The following is a 22556-nucleotide window of genomic DNA, read 5'->3' on the forward strand; positions in this document are numbered from 1 at the left end:
ATGGATCCTGATAAAGACAGGGAGATCACTTACCAGTTATCAAAATGGACAAAACAGACTTGACTTACGGAAAATTATTTTAAATATTTACAAATTAGAGTAGAATGGTGAGAAACAAAGACATAAATTAACCTAACCCTTCTTCCCAGGCCTTCCATTTCCCTCCTTCATTATGATTCTTCTGGCTCCTTCCCCCATGCCTGCAGGAAGATGGGGGGATGGGGTTTGTGGTTAGTCTATGGACCTCAGCTAGTTTCTCTCTGTTGTTCCTTCCACTTTTCCACTGATCCAAATGAGTTCTCATAAATGGCTCCAACATGAGCCCTTCTCAGAGGCTCAAAGCCCATGTGGTCCCTCCACTGGCTGCTTAAGTTCCTGAAGGCCACATCTGCCCACTCAATATGGTTTCTTCATGGCTATAGTCTGGACATCTAGCTGCTCTGCCATGGTTCTCCATGGGTTGCAGGGATACACCTGCTCCACCATCACTCCTGCCACAGGATGCAGGGAAATACCTTCTCTATCACTGTGCACTTCCTCCCTTTTTTTCTCTGACCTGGGTTCTCACAAGGTTGTTTTTCACACCTTTTTTCCCCTCGCTGTTGCTTTCTGTAGTCCCCTTTCTTAAATATATTTTCATAGAGGCACCACCAGTGCCCAACTGAGGGGCTCAGATGTGGGTACAGAGGGTCCATGGAGTCAGCTGGAGCAATGTTTATCACAGGGCAGCTCCTGTCCCCATACCCAACACTCCAACCACTATCAACACCCAGATACCCACACCAAGTGCACTTATTTACTGACAAATAGGTTATTTCCATACATCACATAAGTCTACTCAATTACTCATTCTCCTAAGGCAAGAACTGAATGTACAACAGCTACCTTTACTAGGATAAACAATAAATTAAATTCCCAGTATAACAGAGAACACCTTTTCCCTGATACAAGTCACTACTGAACACATCAAGCAGGACAAAGATGTCAATAAGCATTGATGTTGGCAAGGTTCGTTCTAAAAAACTCCACATCATGCTTAACCAGGTGATGTTATATAGACAATATTTAGTCTGGAATAAAGACCTCGAATAAATATTTTGTTTGTTTAGAGAACAAAATGTATACAAAATATAGCAATAGCTTAGCATATTTATTGAGGAACTCTAATACATAAATTCATTAGGGAAGCAATAAACCTAATGCATAAATTAATTTCTTTGTGCTTATCCTTATTAAATGTTACTTAATGAGTTAATAAGCTTGAAAAGCAATGACAAATTGCAAAAGTGCATGCACAGTATTTTTTTTTTTATAAAGTATAACTGAATGATGAAGCTCTGGATACAGGCTGGTAACATTTATGTAAGGTGATCACTATCTTCTTTATGAGCAAGCACCTTCTGCCATGAGATTTGAATTTGTCAGCAGAGCATCAACTTTACAAAGTTCGACTGCTGAATGTACTTTTACTAAGTTTCAGAAATTACCCCCTCCTTAAAATTAATTTTGTACTAATTAATTTGTATTACAGGATAACTTCCAGCTTCTTGGGAAATACTAATCAGAAATGTCCAAACATGCATATAGATGTGCACACACAGATTCACACAAAATAGGAATATATTGCCACATTGAGAATTATGCTCAGGCTTTTGTGGCCTCTCATTGTTTGAGAATGAAGAACATGTAAATGTGTTGCTACAGTCACAAACTGGACAGAGGCCAGGCAGCACTGGAGGAAGTCATATCCAGCATCAATACTGTACATTTTGTGATGGAGTATGAGCACTCCAGCATTAACTGAGCTGTGTTATTAACATGCCAAGGCCCCATTTGTCATGTCACAGATATAGTCTGCTTATGCTTCCATTTTTTTGCAGCACAAAGGCTCAAAGTCCTATGTTCTGTCTTGTGATTTAAATAAAACAAAACAAAAGAGCCACACATACACATTTTTCACATGCCCTCTTCCCATGCCAAAATTGAGAGAAGATGGAAAACTCCATCCCAGAATACACTAGTCATAGTGATATTATAAATGCCTTTATTTTAAAGTAAAATCTAGCATCTTCAAATTATCAATGCATTAATTAAACGTGATTCAGGAAATGTTTCAAAACACAGTCCTCTCACCTTCCCAGGACACCCACAATTCACAGTGAAACTACCAGTGTTACATTGATAAAATATTTAAAGCAATCTTTGACCATTGCATGAGCAAACATTTCCCAGATAACCTTGGGATATTAATTCAATTTTTCAACTCCTAAATTGATTTTTTTAACTCCTTACTTAACTTACTTAAGCAATCTAATTCTTCTTTTTAGGGACAATAAACAGATAAAGTAGTATTCTGAACAAAAATTGTCAGCCCTTTTCAGGGATTCTCATTCCTTGGATTATGCTCCTTTTTCCAGGATATTAGTGTACTTAATTCCTGATTCATTGAGAATTATGAGGAATATCTAGCAAATTTCAATGCCTATGGTTACATACATACACACATCAAAGCATTTTTCAATATCCTCCAGCATGACCAATCCACACAAGTAAGATCTCGGTAGCAGTTGTCAGCATAAGAATATTTTTCAAACAAAATCCAGAGGAAATCAGCAACCAAAGCAGCATCAGAGAAAGCTCCAATATTAATCTTGGATCACATAACATATTTTGTATTGCTATGACAGCATCCCATTATAATAACTCCACAAACACAAAAAGAAGTACACTTCACAAGAATGTATGTGCTGATAGTACACAGCTACCAGAAATTCTTGCCTTAAAAGTAAATAACTCTGTTGCCTGATGTTTAAGCAAACCTTCAACTGTTTTAAAATCTAGTCACTCTGCAAACAAAACTGTGTATCCATCAATCACACTAAGTCTTTAGACATTTTCAATTGATTTTGGTCACTTAAGACTAATTCACAAAGGATTTGGAAGTCACAGCACAGCTAAATGCCATCTCCATGATTGGATAAAAATGTGTATTAAACAAATCAAGATATACTCATGTTACAAACAGGTCCTCAAGAGTTTTGTGCTGACACTTAGGCAATAAAAGAGCTAATGAGAACAGCTATATTCTGCTCAGCACTGTTTAGGATACTAACAAATTAACTTTATGTGATTTGTCATCATGTCCCTACAGGAAGAAGCCACACTACTTAGGGGGGTGGGGGAAGAAGAAAGGCATCATGTTCATCTATGGAAGTTCATGATCCCAGGCTAACTACTGTGATAATAGTAAAAATGATACTAGAAATAACATTTAACAGGGAATAATTTTAATCATTTATCTGAGTAATAATCATGTACTTTTTGATAGACACTTTAACCTTCATTCATGTCTTCATTTTCAGTAGTCATTACAGTATTTTAAAAGAACACTATTGAAAAGGAATTTAAATGCTATTTGAAAGAGAAGGACTACAACTCATGGCTTCCCAAATTTACACAAAATAGCCAGTGGAGTCACAAAATAAAAACTGGGTGGTAATGGATGAAAGTGTTTGGGGTTTCTTTTTTCTGTTTTCCTTTAATATATCTTATTATCTCACTTGTGAACCATTATATCTGTGGAAGATGAAAGGTCAACAGTAGCCAGTGGCAGCACCAGCTGGGAGCTGGAAATGGCTTGTAGTTTTCAGCTGTCAAATGTTGGCTAAAATGTAGTAAGTGCCAATATGAAATGATCTGCAAATCTGTAGCTTTTTTTAAATTAGCAAGAAAAAGCAAAGAATTTTGAGAGATTAATTCAAAGTCTGTTATATTATTGTAGTTATACATAAAGTATTGCAAGTTGTTCAGTCTCACTGGTTTCCAGGTTAGCAGAACTCCCACCTATGTTCTGTGCTTAAACACCAAAGCAAAACAGCATTCTGTATCACACTTGATCCACTCCCCCTTAAAACGCCCTGAATGCCATTTCTCTATGGCTGCAAAGTCTTGTGAAAGTAGACATCATCAATAAAAGGAGACTAAATAATGTATATATTCTTTCAATGGTATCCATGACTTGTTAATATCCTACCAGCAATGAAAGAAGACAAAAATGTAGAAACAACACTGGAAAGATGCAGGAGTCACCAAGTAGATGATTGTGTAGCAAAACTACACAAATATTTTCTGGCTTTGTGTCCAATCTCATCTTTTATATACAAAACCGTAACTTTTGTAAAATGGAAATGTCTTTCCCAGCAGCAGACTCCTTGTGAGAACTCTGTGTGCTTGAAATGAGAAGGAATTCACATATGTGCACCCAGCCCACTAGTAGGGCCTAAAAAAGAAGAGACTATGTTTCCTCCACAACTGCGAGTTCAGCAAATATGCTGCAATAGCAGCCACAACACTGCTGTCCTTTCTGGGAAGATGAGCTAACATTTAAGCATGGACGATACCCTGGCCCACCCTTAGGCATTCCTAAGTGCCAGCCTCCTTAATCAGCACTGATTGAAACCTTCTGGAATGCACACAGCCAGACTACCAGTGCCACTATGCTCCACCAGCTCACCCTGGCCTCTCAAATATTCTCATTCCCAGTGTGGAAGAGGATGCTTGCATTGAGTCAAGCTAAGGGTAGATGACATAAGTGCCTATGCTCGTCTTTGTGTTACATTTCTTGGATTTCAAGACCAGGCAACTCGTGCAAACAGCTACAGCACGCTGCTGTGGTCCATCACTCTCATCATACATCACAAACCAGACCAGAAAAATTTACCTGCCATGCAGTCACTACATTATACGAATGGGTATGGCCATGCATGGCTTGACACACCTACAAACAACCTGGCAGAAAAACTGGCTTTGTCCCTTCAAAATAGACAAATGTTTTTCTTTCATCCTGTTTCCAGGGCACAGTATCTTCTGTGGTACTTGCTCTTGAATTGCTGACAATTCAGTCCTACTCACTGGAACTGAACTGACTTTTTTTAATCCTATGGATTTTACTTGAATTACAGTATTTAAAATAATAAGACCTAGCTAGTATAATGACGGCTTACTATATAAAACAGAAATGGAGCACATTCTTAACTAATGAAAGTCCTCTAACTTAAATTTTGTTTTCTATCTTATTTGTCTCCGTGGACACTACCTAGCTTACCCTCACTCATTTCATCTGATAGACTGAAAGCTTTTGGAGAGCAGGGACTGTCATTTATTGTATGTCTGTAAAGGACCTAGGCCACCAAAGCCCAAAGGTTTGAAGTGCTACTGAATTTCAATGTCCACATCAAATAATGAGGATCTTTGACTCCTCTTTCTAGCAGACACAACTTGCAGTGGCTGTATTTAATGATGAGAAGACTGTTTGAAAGTAGTGTCTTCCTTTCTTGGAAAAATATAAAAAGAACATAGTCAAACCATCTCACTCTGCCCTCTTGCACTTTTGGGAACTAGATTAATTACTGATCAAGCAGTCAGGCCCACTGGAGCACAACTTCCCTCTGGCCCATGGAGAGCTTCAGCAGCAGCAGCAAATGCCACAGCCAGCAGGACGCTGCCCAGCTGCTGTGGGCTCTCCCTTTGCGTGCCCAGGATTCCTCTTTCTGCAACAACTGCACGGTTCCACTAATCCAGTGCCTTTAATAAAGCTTTGTAAGTGAAATGTAACATCAATCTCAGACATTCTGTTTGACTAAAAGTTGAGGAAATATGATGGTGGGACACCAATGCAAAAACTACCAGTCCTGTACCAAGGAAAAAAATTGCACTGTTTTTGGAGGAAACAAACAAAAAATCCCTCAGGATTCTGGAAGGAAATAGCTGCAGCAACTGAGTATTAATGCACACAAAGTGAGAAAGCCTGATTAGTAGTTACACCAAAAGATGAAACACACAAAAATTTTACCCTGTGGATGAAAGTCACCATGAGCCAGCCTTAACTCACTGAGATAGAATTCCCTATCTTGATGAACAATTTTGGCCTCAAGGTACCAGCTGCCTATTAGACTGCCCTGCAGGTCCTGTGTGCTGTTTGTACACATATTTCCTTTCACAGAGGGAGAAAGCGTATGTCTGGAAATATAGAAAAGATTATTAGATACCAAAATCTCAGTTGATACAGATTTGGAGTAAAACTACTGATGGCTGTTATCATCCACTTACCCCTCTGCATATTTAGATATAGTCACCATCATGGCTAGGGTCTCTTTACTGGTAGTGCTCACATTAAAGCCCAGCTAGATCTGACATTCAGGAGTAGTTCCAAGCCATTTCTATCAGGATGGAGGGATTAGTTAAAGGCAGAAGACTTCCTGTGAGAGTGCTAGAGAAATGTCCCAAGCAAAGGAAGCCAAACTTGGCAGGTTCTGTGCCCATACTGTTGGTCCAGAGCAGACCCTGAAGCAAATTAGCCAGCCAGCAATGCCTTATTTACCCCCCCTGTCCCTCTTCACAAGGAATTACTTCTCCAATGCTGGTAGGGATACTGAATTCATTAGCATATATGTGGTGTGAACAATCAGGAGACTTGAACCTGGGGCTAAAGTGGGAGCCAAATTATTTGATGCTAAAACACACTCAGTGAGGAATAGTGAAAGGGCTCGAGGAAGTACCGGGCAACTTGACATCAAAAACAGTATCTGTGGTAGGAAGTAGAAGCAGAGCAGAGTAGCTTGCAGTTTTTTTATATCCTTTCCTTTATATGGCTCTGTTGGCACACTGGGATGTAGACGAGCATGTCCTGCTGAGAAAGGAAGAGATGTGACAGGACTGAGGAATGGTGAGCCCAGGGCACGATCTCGCATGCTGAAGTGGCTCTGGCTGTTTCGCATTAAATGCACATGTCCACGCTACCAAGCACAAGCAGATCTGCCTATGGATGAACCATTTTCTTTTACAAAGACAAATAAGCAAAGGATTAGTTTAAAAGCCTGCTACAACTGTTGCACAATAAAAACAAATAACAAGCTTTTAGGCTTAATTGCTTCGTCAGTTCATTCAGGGAGTAAGGTATTCTGAGCCTGAGAGCTTGTCTGTTTCTTTTCCACTTACATCCATTTAACTAACAAACAGATCTCTCTCCAGATCTTATTTATATTATATTATTCTAGAATGGATACAAAGCTCCCCATCTTCCAAAACATTAAAAGTCTAGCATTTAAAGAGAGAAGATTATTAAGTTTGAATTCTGCAAAACATGAACTTCCTTCCATTACTAAAAATTAGTCAAATTTATCAATCTCTGGGAAGAACAAGTTTGCTTATCAAAACTGAGACAACACTTGAGAGACTTTCTCTGAAGAGAAAACTGTTATGGACACCTGGTTGATGGGACCAGGTTCTCTGCCCAACAAAAACACTACATAGATAATCTAGAAACAAGCTACCAAGAACACCTTTATCCTTGTAAAGCCAAGCTACATTTCAGAACAGCCTTATGGCTGCTCCAAGTTGCACCTTATAATCTGTGCTTATAAAGAAGCTGCCTTGGATATAAACTGCAAGAACATACAGCCAGTAAACCCTGGCTACACCCTGAGTCCTCCTTTTCATTCTCTGAAGGGCAAAGATGACTGTGGTATAACAAGATTCAAGAATGCCTTCTCCTCTAGGTAATATCTGAGAAGAATTTGATCCTACAGATGCACATGTTAAAGCCAGTCATTTGGACTTCAAAACCTGATTATAACTTTTTTTTGGAAAGCATTTGACACATTTAGTCTTTGCCATCATGTAGAAGTACTACTATTTCCTTATAAACATTGTCTACACAACATTGTCACAGAAATAAAGCTTTATATAAATGCTAGAAGTTAGTGGTTCTGTTTTCCTTAAAGGTGAATTTTCCACAAAAAGTCTTGTTCCAGCACTAATTGCAAAATTAGCAAGCTTATGAGTAATTAGATTGGGGTGTTAAATCATTAATGTTCCTTAAACAAAACTCCTAATTAGGACACACCACATATTTCTCTACAATCTAGATCTGACAAACAGCAAAAACTTTTATTTTCTAGCTGATATCCAGGACACTGCCAAGGAAATATTAGGCACTCATAGTACTCCCTTCAGGAAGGCTCATTTGACTTGCACAATTACAGGCAAGGATGTCTATGCCCCTTGACTTTGATACCAAAGCAGACTGGCATAGTAGAGAGAGTCATGGCTGTAAATTCAGATACCTACCTCCAGAATGGTATTCATCTCTCTCTTTTGATGACACAGGAGGTCTGGGCACTTGCTCAGATTGAGCTTTTGTGATGGAATTTAGCTGCTGATACCATAAAAATGTAAATCTCTCAACAAAATCCCACCTTCTACATAGAATTTCTCAGACTCTAAGATAAATGCAGTTGGATAGATGCTTTTGTTTTATTACACCTAATAAAACACCACCTGACACAAACACATCTCAACTGAGAATTGATCCACAATAAACTACTGCAATACAAACACAACAGTTACAACTTTTTTACAGCCCCTTTACACCAAAGGTACTTAACTGCTTCAAAACAAGCCCCACAATTACACTGACATTCCACACATCCTGCAGGCAGTCTTTCCAAACATTTTGTACCTTGTTCGAATTTTAATCCACAATAATCCATTTTCTCAAAAAAGCAGTTGCACAGATTTCTAGGTAGCAGAACCCTTTTTTTTAAGGTTTACACCAGTTTATTTCAAGTTCACTGAATATCATTTCACATGAACACAGAATTTCTATTTGCAAGAAACATTTCACCCCCAGTTTGACACTGACCATCATAAAAACTAATGTGTCTTCTGAACCACAAGCAGTACCTTTCAGTTACCTGGATTTTACTGTCTGAAGTGGTTTTGTTGTATGCTCGTGCTGCAGCTGCAGAACTTTTTCTCTCAGCAACTCACTTGAGAGGGACTTAGGCCTAGAAGCACCAGAAAAATTAGCATGGCTACCATAGTGCCAGTGAGGCTTTATTGCTGAGATTGTTTAATTAAATCTTAGTTCAACTTTAAGCATCCCTTTTTATGTAACACCACAGTAACTAGTCCATTAAAAAGATTCACATTTACTATATCCCTTAGAAAAAAATCTCAGTCATCTCTTCCTACAGCACAATGCAGAAAACTAATTTTTTATAATATTTTTCTGCTACTGCAACTTACAATAAAATCAGTTGTTTTCCAGTGGATACATTCAACCCTTTGTATTAAAATATTCATTCAGACTGATGGAGATGTTCTGACTGAAAGCAGGTTGGGTGTTTTTTTCAGAAAGAACAAGTTTTGCTGAAAAAAAAGCCTTTCTACAAATGGTATTGCAAATCTAGTATGCAATTTTGGGGGAAAATGTAATGATCACAGATTTTAGCTACATTACTCAGTAACTGAGTCTTCACATTGTCACCATCAGGACCTGAAGCCAGGTCCAACACTTCAGGTTATACACTTTGCTTTTATGATCCAAATATTTCTGGAAAGAGAAAATTCTTTCCCTGACCAAATTGATATAATGTTTGCATTAACACTTCCAGGAATTAGAGAGCGTTATTTTAAAGTGAAATATTTAGAATTAACAAAAGCTAAAATCCATTTTCCAACCCTCCTCTTCTGCATGTGTAATAAGACATGCCAGGAATATACATACTAACAGCCATTAATTAGCACATGATTTATTAATAATTGCTCCACAAAAAGGCTGTGTGAATAGTTCTATATATACACAAATATTAATATTTGATTGTTGTGAAATGTCTCAAAAAAGCTAAATTGATTAACAGCTATGCTTGGCACCACATGAAACACACACCTTAAGGAAGATTAACAAATCTAAAAGCAAAGGTTAGAGTTAGATGCCTGCTAGGATGGCTTTTTTCATCATATTGAGCAAAAAAATATTTGTCACCTTTTTCAGAAAGATGCAAAAACTGTAATTCACGTGAATTACAGAGTTGTAAACCAGCAGGTCTGTCCCAACAAATGGCAAGTGTCTCTAGCAGCTGCTGTTGTTGCCAATATGTGATAACACAATATACCCAGGTACCATCAGCTGCATCCCCAGCTATTGCTAATTTTGTGCAGGATTATAATATTTTTCTGTGTTTGCTAGGTACAATTATTTTAATAACAGTCAGTAGCAGAAAGAAGGTGAGGTGGAAAAAACACAAAGAATGTGCAAGTGAGGTTTGCTAGACTATGATCAGAAAGACATCAATAAGCCAACACAGAGGATTGAAACGTTACTGACAGACTATACAGAGTGGACCATGCTGCTTTTTTGGGGTTGAGTTTCTTTGTTGTTGGTATTGTTCAGTTTTTGTTATGTTTTGTTGGGGTTAAGTCAGATGAGAAGCTTGATATTTTGTCACTTTTTTATAGAACTGGACAAAGAAATCATGTTCACAAAAATCTGAACAAAAGCGGTATTTACATTGGAAGAATGTTTTCTGTTGTATCTCACAATTGAACAAAAAACCCTTTTCTGTGCATATGTATATTGAAAATACATTTTCAAGAAATCAGCCTGAAGCAACTTGTTGGTTAGCAAAATTGTGAGAGACAGAAGAGGCTGGTGTTCAAATCTGTAATTAATTGCAATTGAAGTGTCCCATTTTTAATGGCCACTTACCTTATGTTCATTTTGTCAGAGCTCCCATATCTAAGGTAAGAAACCATTCCTTTCCAAAAGAGTAAAAATGTGGTTGAAGCTGCTGTTCTGTCATTTCATGACAAAAATATTTTGAGGCAGCTTTAAACTAGATGGCCATTTTCCTTGATATGAGACCTTCCATAAGCATGGTATTTTATAGATACCTTCAAGCAGGGATCTGAATTTAGCACTAAGATCTTGTTTACAGGGGTGAATGCCAATTGCTTTTCATCTCATTATGCTGGTTTGAAATAACAGCACTAACTTAAAAGTAACATAATGACAACATAAAATGCAAGAGCTCTTTCAAAGCAGTGCAATAAACCATGATGGTCAGTTGCCTCAACCAGCACTACAAATTCCAAGTAAATTAAACTCCATTGAATTCCTACTGTACAATTACAGAACATATGATACCTCGTGTAGACATGTTCAAATAACTGTACACTTCCAGCTGGAATTATTTAGATCTCCCATTTCAAAATATTTCAATGTTTATTCTTGTTACATATTAAATACAGGTTCTGCATACTATACATCAAACATCATTGCTAGTACTTAGAAAATTATTCCATAATCAGGAAAGATTCAATTCATAATGAAAACTTATTATAACAGAGACAAAACATTTAAAGCCAGTTGCTGTCTGGAAACTGAGCTCTGGCCTAACCTATGTAACATTAGACAATTGGCTTCCTCTCTGTTCCTTCCTCTTACAAATTGCTTGCTGTACCTGTGTCATCTTTTGAGGCCAAGGACTGGCTTTCTCTTTGTGTAATGTGATTTGCAGCTGGGATTTCTGAATGCTGCCACAACACAAAATTACTGCAATGGTTCGGAGCTCTGCTCTGCGAATCGCCCTAATCCCAGTCTTTATTGGTACTTTTAATGGCACCCCTGCTGTTACTGAACAATAGCCCACTCAAGAGAACTTGTCCCATCACTTTGAATCTATTGTAAACACACACATAGATACATGTACTACTTACATAACATGCTTTTATTATTCCTTTTATTTTTTTTAACCTCGGGCACATCTCAGATGCTGGCAATGGAATCTAGAACGTTTTTATACTCACAAAATCATTCCCAAAGCAAAACACCACCTAAAAGGGGTACTACTTCAGCACTGCCCCTCATTTTTAGTGTAACGTACTGATAAAAGCAATATCAGGACTATAAGTGGAATTTATAGAAGAATAGAAAGCTCAACAGGAGAATAGTCTCTTACAAAGTTGTGGGAACAGAAGTCGAGAGAAAACACGATCTGCCTGAGATTCTGCCCAGGAACAACCCACAGCAGGAGACAAAAGTTCCTAAACTCACTGTGTAAACACCTAAATTGCAGCATACCTCTCCTCCTGAAGCACACGGGATTACCCTGACACGCTATTCGCTATCTTGCCAAAGGGAAGGAAAAGTCATTTTTCCCGGAGCGTTTCTCCAGATCAGGATCCCACTGCCAGCAACCGCAGCCCTGGGGTAAAGCCAGGGCTGCTGGTATCCAAGCTCGTAGCCGCAAGTTTCCAATGGCGAAACCCGGGAGCAAGAAGAGATCCAGCCCGGCACGGAGAGGGTCAGGGGTGAGGAACCACCTGAGGGGAGATGGTGCTGCAAACCAGCCTGACGCTAACATTGCTCTGAAGTCCTTCTGTCACCCATTCGGGAGGCACACTCCCACAAAAGATTGGGATTTAACCGACTGACACTACCAATGAAAGAAAATGTTTATCAGAAAATCTCCATCCAGCTGCCCGTCAGCACAGATTTCCAGCAGCGGAGTGGCAGGATCGCGACAGCCTCTGCGCCCCAGCCGGGGGCTCGGGAAGGGCAGCGGCGTGTCCACAAAGGAGCTGGTTGAAAGCAAAGTGTCCGTCTGACGGAGCCTGGGCTAGTTCCCCGCCCGCAGCACACAATGAGCCGGGCTGAGCCCCGCACCGCCCTGACCCCGAGCTTCCCTGGCTCGCTCCCCACCGGCAGCGCGGGCGGCTCCTGCCGCCCCGGCGGGGCCACGGGCAGGGCACGGACACACGGACAAAAAGGAGAGCAGAACAGATGAAAAAGCACACACACCACCACCCTCTCTTCTCTCCCCTAATACTCACAAGAGATCACCAGCCAAATCCGTCCGCAAAAGGCGCCCAATATCAGCCCGCTCCCGGAGCGGGAGACCGGCGGGCATCCCCCGCTGCGGTGCGCGCCTGCCGGGCCCCCGCCGCCCTCCTCCCTCCCTCCCGAGGGCGGCTCTCACCTCGGGGGGACGAGGCCGGGCTGAGGGGCCGCCTCTCCGCCGGTGCCGGGCAGCGGCTGTGCGAGGCACACTTCCACTTTCTCTGGGGGTCTGCCTCTGCCGTGCCGAGCAGAGCCGTGCGGGGCCGCGCCGCCTCTGCCTCCCCCGGCACTCCTCCGCCCGCCCCTCGCCGCCGCCTCCCCGGAACGCGATGCGAGGCGAAGCGGAGCGAAGGGAAGGGAGGGATGCGGAGGGACGCGAAGCGGTCCCAGCTGCCGGGCGGCCGGGGGCGGCTCTCCCGGCACCGCCCCGCCGCTACCTGCCGGGGCTGCCCGGGGGCAGCGGGGCGGTCAGAGGAGACAAGAGACACCCCGCACGCCAGCAGTCACCCCGCCGAACCCCTCCTGCGTCCCTCTGCCTCCCTTTGCAGTACTCACCTGCCGTGCTCGGAGCTCACTCGGCCCCGCGGGGCACGCCGCAAAGGGCTGATGCTTTTTCGGGCTTTGACATGCTTTGTCCGCCCCTCTCCTTCGGTAAGCTGCTCGAAGGAAGAAGTCCGGGAAGGCTGTGTGTGTGGGAGCAGTCTACATGTACTTCAACACAACAAAGACCCACTTGATTCCCTAGTGGCACCTAATGCCCAACAAATGGGAATGAAACGATGGGAATGTCATAATTATCACCCTGTGAAATAGATGCAAAATCAACACTTCTTATGAGGTTGTACTTAGAGAACAAAGGGCAGCTTGGATGCGTCTGTTTCTGTCCTGGTACTATAAGCAGCTTGCTCACACCCTACTGCTTTAGAGCTGTGTTTCCTGGCACTGTAGGTAGAAATCTTGCAAAAACATAAAGGCAGGGAAGTTACAAGTCACAGTGACTGTCTTTTGCCACCTTATTGAGTAAGGAGACTGGCTGTTAAGATATTTTGCCCACAGATGAGAACCCTGCCTAAGTTCTAGCTAAAGTGCACATCAGAGCTGCTCTTTTCTATGGAGGCTTAACAGGAAGCATCCTAGAAAAGTCCTCACTAGATACTGCCCTACACAACACACACTATGTAGTCTTCCACTACATCCTCTCAATAGGAGCCATCTTTGCTGTCCTAGCAGGATTCACACACTGATTTCCTCTGTTTGCAGGGTATAGCCTATACCCCACATGGGCCAAAATTTACTTCAGGGTTGTATTTACAGAAGAAAGAACTATCTGCTCCCACAACCCTTTCTAGACCTAGCTGGCATGTCAATGATACACAGAATATCAACATAGCCACACACTATAAAATACTAGAGATTATAAATTCCTACGTGTTAGATTACCCTTCACTCGGTCTTGAATGGTCCCTGTTTAGCTGATGATGGCATCTGCACTGCTGACTCAAGTTTGGTTGTATGGGATATAAGTAGTTGTCCCTCATTTAAAGCTCAATTGTGATCCACATGTAAATAGTCTATATCTGAAATACACTTAAGTTTTTCCAGAGAAGCTCAAGATAGCAATCATGGATCTGATCACAGCTATCTTCACATGAGATTATAGGGACCTGGTATGCAACTGAACAGTTAGTGTCCCTGTAGCCAGATTAGATACAGGTAGCAGGGCATGTGGAGTGCAGTCTAGAGGGCAGAGCACACACTTCCTTACATCTAGAAGCTGAACCAACACACAAGAGTAAAGAAACTACGAGGATTGAAAGAAATGAGAGCTTAGTCTTTAACTTTGTGATTAGGAAATATCCTCCCAGAATAGTTTTTATGCTGGTATTGCACATTATAGGTATCGGAATTTGGACCTTCATTCATACTCCTGCAGGTTAGCTCCTTGAATTATGTCTTCTGGTTCCTTGACTTTGAATTCTGGCTGTCTTCTGTCTGTAGCACTTTCTTCATAAGTGGACTAAAACCCTCTGAGGCTAAGGAAGGCCTTCAATGGCTCTTTGCTTGTTTATCCAGCCCTCTAAATAATCAATGGTTATGCAAAAGGAAGGTAATTTCTTTCTTGTGCTCTGTAAGCAACTTTCATGTACAAGACCTATCATCTCCTATTGATTTTAATTCAGTACAGAAAGACCAATGTTTCAGGTAGAAAGGATCTCCTAGATTTGTGATGTCTATTTTTTTCCTTTGACTTTTTCTGTAATGCAGATTTATTTTAGAGCCACCTAATCTGTTTGAGGGACTAAGGGCTAAACATCTAAAATGGAAATGAAGCAATGATTGCGTAAAGTACCTTAGAAAAGTACTTAAAAGCCAGTATTTCATATCAAAGTGAAATTGTTGCCAGTAGTACTGAGGTAATCCCCATTATAGCAAACATTTACATCCAAAAGTTTATTTACTAAGTGTTTCAAATTATTGAGATATATCATGTGAGACAAAACAGAGGACAATCCCTGCAAACTGAAAGACTTCCAAAAGTGAAAGTTGAAAAAGTTACAAAATAATGACAACTCTGTATCTAGATATGAACAAGCAATTCATTTTTTTGTTCTTGGAAGAAGAGAAAGGGGTGCACTGGTATAAAAAAAATGTTTGCTGGTGCCTCCTTCACTTAAAAGAAAGAGATGTTTAGATGCCACAGAAGGAGACTCCAGCACTAAATGAGTTTGCTGTTTCCCCTAAAGGTGTACATTTCCAATGCACCTAAACTGGTTTGGGAGCTATTTGTTTTCCTAAAGGTGGCAGTCCAACTCCTAATGCTTCCTCTGTTGGAGCAAAATTTGAAGAAAGCTACCCATTTCTCCATAGCTAGTTTAGATGCTTGAAAATATTCTCTGAGAGTCACTGCTGGGTAGATGAGAAGGAAGCAGAGAGCAAGCAGCTGTAGGGCCAGTGAAATGAGGTGGGGATTGCCCTGGGCTGCCAGTTGCAGGTCCCCCAATTTGACTGAGCTGTCTTGTGAAATTCACCTTCATAGGAAGGGCTCAGACAAAAGACTGTACATTAAATCTGCTCTTCCTATGCTATTATTTTACATAATTCTGGCTCAATTAGCTGATAAAGACAGATTCTGTTCCTTTGTGGTTAGGGCACACTATCAGGCTGAGGGAAGACCTCACTTCTGGTGCTTCCTTGAAGAATTGATTCTAGATAATCCAACAAGGCATCATACAAAGGTTGCCTTATTTTCCCAGTGTCCTGAGTCATTCCTCCTGCATCAAATTCTCCAGCTCCAAATTCCAGTACAACATAGAAATACATGCCCAACTCTCAACACATTGGCACTGATAGCATTTTCATCACAACATAATCCCAGCAGCAGTGCTGCTCTGTGTGGTTCCTGTACCCAAGCTACTACTGCTGGCTCTGCAGGATGAAAAACTCTGCTGGGTAGATGTACTGTTTCCCAGCAGGAAAACCATATGAAAATATAATTCTAACAGTTAATAAAATATCGGATTATTCCACTAAACTGGCAACATTTAATTAAAATAGCAATATTGAATCTGTTTCCAAAGCTGATTCTTCTTCTATTAGAAGACCTCAAAGGTCAGTTTATCATCTAATGCATATAAAGCTTCCCAGTTTTTTACTTCATTAGTTTGCTGACATAGAAACATGCACAACACTTTTTTTTGTAAATTAGACAGGAAGGCAATAAAATTAGAATGAAGGCAATAAAAATTCCCCACATCAATATTTGAATTTAGTGATATTCACTGTAAAAATAATTTGACAGATTAAAAATCCCCAAAATTCGCGTAAAATTTTTGTAAGGGTGAGCTAACCATCAACTTGTTTTAACTACATCTATTCAAACTCCAATATGAGCAGAAAGTTACTTAAGTATAATTTCCAATCTTTGTGTATTCTACAAAGAATGATATTGCAGTTCATTCATTCATTCTTGTATTGATAGTTATGAATCTAAATTGCTGTCACATTTGACACTACCCTTCAAACAAATCATCGCTCCTTGCTTCTCCCCCAGAGCATTGCCATTATATATCATCAGGGGATGAAATTCTGAATCAGAAGGAATTTGAAGTAGTGTGAAATAATCACATTCATTTCTGTAAGCTACTGTTGGTAGAAAATTCTAGTGTGGGTCCACACAGTATTTTTACAAGTAATAGCCTAGAGAGATTCCATAACAAAACATGGTCATTCCTACAGCATAAGCTTTACCAAAATGCCAGTCTTGCCATTGGAATAACATGAATAAGAACAGCATTCCTTCTGCAGCTCAGAAATTCATAGGAAATTGAACTGAACCTCTGTGGTTGTTTTGAAGCTGCCTTCTTATGTACAACTGGATTGCCTTTCACTTTTCCACCTTTAAGTAAAATATATTTTTAGCAGGTCAATTCAAGCTAAAGATCATGCTAACTCCTCACTTTCCCTCAGGATATATTCAACTTGTGAATGTCTCATCCCTGCAAGTATTCAAGGCCACACTGGGTAGAGCTCTGAATAACCTGGTCTAATGGAAGGTACCCTTACCCATGGCAGGAGACTTGGAGCTGGAAGATTTTTAAGGTCCCTTCCAACACAAGCCATTCTATGATTTTCACCAGAAATATAATTTTTAACTATGTACCTTGTAGAGAACAGAGGCAGGACACCGTCTCTGCTTGTCACATGCAGACACAACACACGCTCCATAGCAGTGTTGGTTGCATTTTAGTGGAGTAGTCAGTTGTAGAAGAAAAACATCTAGTTTGACAGCTAAAAGCTTAGGTAGGAGGTGTGAATCATTGCCTGAAAGCTGGGAGACACTTGTTCATGCAAATTGCATGAGGTGAAATGAGGACAGTAAAAGGTTTCTAGGCAGCCAGAACCAAAGTGATCTCAGAACGGAAAAGTGGGCAAGAGAAGATTTGATTGAAGGAAAGGGAGGAGGCATATTTTTAATCAAGTCAAACCTACCTAATTTTCTAACTTTGAATGCATTCCAATTTTGCTGCATGAACACAAATGGACAGGTTATGTCAAAGAAAATAAATGGACAAATAAGTAAACAATGTACTATGGCTACAGACATGGCAGGTGATGCAAAAATATTAAGAGAAGAAAGTGACCTAGACTATACACATCAAAGGATAAATCTATTGCTTGTTGTAGTACACCCACATTAAATACCATTATCTTTAAATGAGAGGTCATGTAGGGTAACAGAAACATCAGGAAAAGTGAAAGGAGAACAAAGAAAGGAACCAGGGGAATGAGAAGGAGTCATCCTTTCAGAACAGAGAAGATCTTTATTTACACATAACCAATACACAACAGCCAGACTTGCTTCTATTGAATAAATATCTTCGCTGCAGTCTTCTACCAAGGTTAATGAAACATTATGAAAGTTAGTCAAGGAGAAAAATTTTCTATCTGTGAAGTGTATATGAATTTCACAGTATTTTTGTGTCTGTCATTTCAAATTATACTCATCTGTGTTTATTTGTTATTTCAGATAAGACAATAGCCTGGTTGGATTGCTTTCTGGCTCCAGCTCTACTATCTAAATTCATCAATAAGGACTTGTTTTTCAGTTTAGATTTCTATATCTTAACCTGGAGAGTCATAACTCATTTTCTATTCTGCCACTGAGCTAATTACAGTAGAGAGAAAGACATTTTAAAACTGGTAAAAAATTAAAAAGAAAGTGTCAAAGTTTATCTCATATTTAATATTATTCACTTTGAATAATAATACAAAGCACAGAACAAAAACACATAATTTTGCTGTGGATTTTCTCTGCATCTTGATCTATTCTGCAGAGTGAATCAGATACTAAGCTTGACCAAGACATCAATTTCTATTCATGAGTTTGCATTAATCAAGGAACACAGTATTTTAATATGCCACATATCTTCTTGACAATTAGTTTGGGGAAGTACAAGATTTGAAATACTGGAGCAGCTACTAACCTCTGAATAGCACCACTGCTGATCTGAATTAATGACTCCATAAGGGCCTATCAAAACCATAAAACTACTAATTGTTGATGTGTTAATGAAGGACTGGGTTACCAAGACCTTCAGCTGCTTGGTTATTGCTACATTTAAAATATTGAATTAGGTGCCATTAGCTTTTACAGAGGGAGATATGTTACACTGGCAGAAGTAATTGTTCAGAAAACTTATATTTAGGCATTTTGCATACTTGTGCTGAAATACTAACCTAAGATAACTGTTCTGTAGATTCTTACCATTTTCATCATTGTGCAAGTGATTTACATCCTGGAGTAAGGTGCACAAATGTTTTTGTTTCTAAGGTTAAAACATTGTTTCTTCAACCTCATTGTTCAAGATTAAAACAGATGGACTTCATGTCTGTTACAGCACCACAAGGCAGTGAATATCTGCATTTAGCTTTAGTTCAGTAAGCATGTCTCCAGTTACTTTAAATTCTTAGTGAATCATTTTTAGAAACTGGTATTCTGATAGGAACTTTTTATTCACAGGATCAGTTCCTTCATTCTGCTGGTTCAAAACCACAGTTTTTTCAGGAAAAGTTTTCTCAAGAGAAGGGCATGCAAAAGTGCAATCAGTGAAGTGTAGTAAATAATAATGCACATACATGCCCATAGCCTACCAGAGTTACTAAATGGACAGTGTAGCTGGTTAAAATGAGATCTGTTCCTCATAACTTCAATGAGGAATAGCCACTAGCCTGAGTAAGGACGACCCACAAACCAAAAATGAGTTTGACGCAACAAGTAATGTCTTATATACTTCTTGGGTTCTCCATGGGTCAGCCAGCTAGTCTTTCACTTTCTTCTTTCCACAATTTCCAAAGGTGATAAAGGGAGTGCTTCTAGTGGTAGGGGGAAAAAAATTGTGATAGTCTTGGTAAGAAAGCTATGAGGTGTAGCTCTGAGGTATTTGAAAATATCTTGACAGCTTGGGCCTGATCGCAGAGGAAGCTGGAGGAGAACAGAGGGGAGCAGGAGGGAGAAAGGGAGGAGTTGGATAACAGAAAGAGTTTCATCCTTGAAGACATCTCTTTCTATCCCTGTCCTTTCCAGAGAAGATGAAAATGCTGAACTGTCATATATCTCTACATAACCTTAGGTCTTGGATGAAATTATGAGGATCTCATTGTTCAGGGCCTCAGCAACAACCCTGGCAAATTCCTCTTCTTCTGCCAGTAACCCACCTTGTATGGAGTCACAACTGAGGACAGAATTCTTAGTCAGCAGTGATATTCCTCCATGCCACAGGAAATCCAGCCTGTCAGCTCAAATGTAATGGAATTAATATATCCAGGAAAAAAATTAAAATTTGACCATCTGCATCCAGTTTCCTTTGAACTGGGCTAAAGGACTGGGAGTGAAGGTGTTGCTTGTATGAACTTCTTAGATTAATCTACCCATGTCATAACCTTAGGTAATCTGAATAAGGTGAGTGATTCTCAGTAATGCCAGCAATCATTCATTCAAATGAATCTAACCAGCACTGTCAATTTTGTTTGGGAAAAGGAAAAATATTGTTTTAGCAGAGAGTTATTTTCATTTTTTCCAGATATGAAATTTTTCTAATTCCTGACAAATACTGATTTTTAATACTAATTTAAAGCTTCTTTAGAAAATAAACTGTTTGCTAACCACTTTTACATTCTTTCGGAAAAATGTAAAACAAGCTGAATTGCACATTTGTCTGGCAGGTTCCTGAAATTTTCTAGTTACCACTAGAACAACTGGAATTTTATCTGTCATGCTGGATAAGAGAATGCTTTTTATTCCATTTTTTAAAATACAAACAGAACATATTCTTATTTGAATGAACATTTTAGTGCAGAAAAGTTTGCATACAAGGAACAGGCAAATTCCTCAAATAACTTAACCAATCAGTTAGTAAAATTAATGGAAAGATATTTTTTAAATTATGAATATCTCTGACCTTGCACAAACCAAAATAATCCCTTTTCAAATGTCTTATTAATGGAATTAAAATAGTAGTGCCAAGGCTGGGAAACTCAGACATGGATTTAGTTAAACTTTCATAAATGTTCAAAATTCAACACTTTTTTAAAGAGATAGAGATGGATATTATACTTCAGTGGAGTAGTGCTGAAGTTTAAAGTAACATTGATTTGCTGATTTAAATAGTATGATTCAAAGTAAATGACCTTAATTTAAAATTTTAAAAGAAATTATTGGAAACAGCAAGGAAAGCATTAATGAAAAAATAAGTCTTTGTCACTTCAGATCAAAAAATGGATACCTTTACTGCATACAGGGACCAAGGAAAGATTCATTTTACTAATAATATTCATATCACAACACCACAGCTCAGGTATTCACATGCTCTTCAACTACAGACTTCTTTACTAGTAGGCAACAAATACAGGGTTTAGACTGAGTCAACTTGTCTTGTCCATCATTATCCAAATTTCCATTAAGTAAAAGGCAAACACTTCTGGCACTTTGTTTCTAATCCTCAGCTTATTATGACAGCCTTGACAAAAGCACCCTGAGATCTATTGCACTTTGCCTTGCACCAGCAGAGGGGAGGGTGTCCACCTGAGATTAGACAGCACATACACAGCAATACTAATGAACTCTCCTGTTCAGCTCTGTCAGTGTTTCAAACACATGATGCCATCGTTAGTATTTCAATAAAGAAGTGCTGAGCCATTGCTTTAGTTACAGACCTTTATGCAATTTGTTGTGGTGCCTTGCTCAAGTTTTTGATGAGCTTTGCCCATGGAAGATCAGACTTCCCTTATCTAAGAAGAACCTTGTTGAAGAGACAGTAAATGTTTTATAAAACTAAAGAGAAAAGTACAGAAAAATTTATGCTTCTTTCAGTAAGGCTGTGCTGGAGGGGATTTCAACAAATCCAGTGGAACCAACCTCTAACAGGTTTATTTCCTTGCCACCCTTGTCTCTCCCCTTTTTGCAATTGTACAGCTGCACTCAGCACAGCAAGGGAGGCTTGTGTCTTCTTTTCTGCTCCTTCAGGCCTTGATACAGATATTCTCCTTCTCCCTACATTTGCGTAGATACTGTGGAAAGGAGAGGAAAAAGTTGCAGGATAAGTCTTTCTGCCTCCCTGTCCTTGGCCTAGAACTAATTAAGAGCCCTTTGCTACCAGACCCGCCTCCCCACACTACCATACCTGAGACATGAAATGCAAAAAGACAAAGGATTTATAGAAGATATCAAGGTCTCTAGGTTATATATAAGTACATACAAGAGCTTCCTGCTTCTACAGTTTGATCCTATTCCCACTCCAATCAAAATCAAATGCCCAGCTTTGTGTTAGCACTTCAGTAACAGAATTTCTGAAGAACTTGTTCAAAGAAAACCCTATTCAAATTTTAGATTTGTTTAATAAGTGTTAAAAATACTCAGAACAGTTTCTATTTTACAATAGCTACCATTGGTAATGAAGAATTAAGTAACTTGAGGTGAATAGCTAAATAGTAAAGATTGCTAAATTATTTTTCCTACAATAAGTTGACCTGCAATGCTGAGATGTTTGAGAATAAAGAGAACTACTGCCTTTTCACTTTAGTCCAGTATTATGCTAGACAAATGTGCTATTTTAACCTTTTTCCTCAGCAATACATAAGAAATACTAAAGAAATTAAATATATGCATATGTCAAATATATGTATCTATTAATCTCCAGGAAACCAATGAGGTAAAAGGGTTAAATTGTGTTTAACCAGAATGTATACTTAGTGTTCTTTATCTCCCTGGAACCTGTTAGCACTTTGAGGACCAATTCACTAAGAATGAATAATACCATGAATGACATCAGCTTCCGCCAACATGCAAGAGGTTACTATGGTAATGGAGAAAGTTTTT

The 22556-nt window shown here is 39.5% G+C and overlaps 1 protein-coding gene across 4 annotated transcripts in view; it reads right to left on the reverse strand.

The window, feature by feature from the left end:
• MYO16 (myosin XVI) overlaps positions 1-13400 on the reverse strand; it is a 358973-nt gene extending 345573 nt beyond the window's left edge. The window contains exon 1 of one of the 4 annotated variants that reach the window (XM_021545590.3): positions 13238-13400. The gene's annotated coding sequence lies outside the window, so the exon portion shown is untranslated. Of the gene's footprint in view, positions 1-11923; positions 12545-12675; positions 12794-12821; positions 13058-13237 lie in introns of those variants that run through there. The other 3 variants (XM_021545595.3, XM_021545596.3, XM_021545594.3) reach the window with 3 other exon arrangements.
• Between the last annotated feature and the right edge of the window lie 9156 nt (positions 13401-22556).

This window comes from Lonchura striata, chromosome 2, assembly GCF_046129695.1.
Source record: "Lonchura striata isolate bLonStr1 chromosome 2, bLonStr1.mat, whole genome shotgun sequence".
Lineage (NCBI taxonomy): Eukaryota > Metazoa > Chordata > Aves > Passeriformes > Estrildidae > Lonchura > Lonchura striata.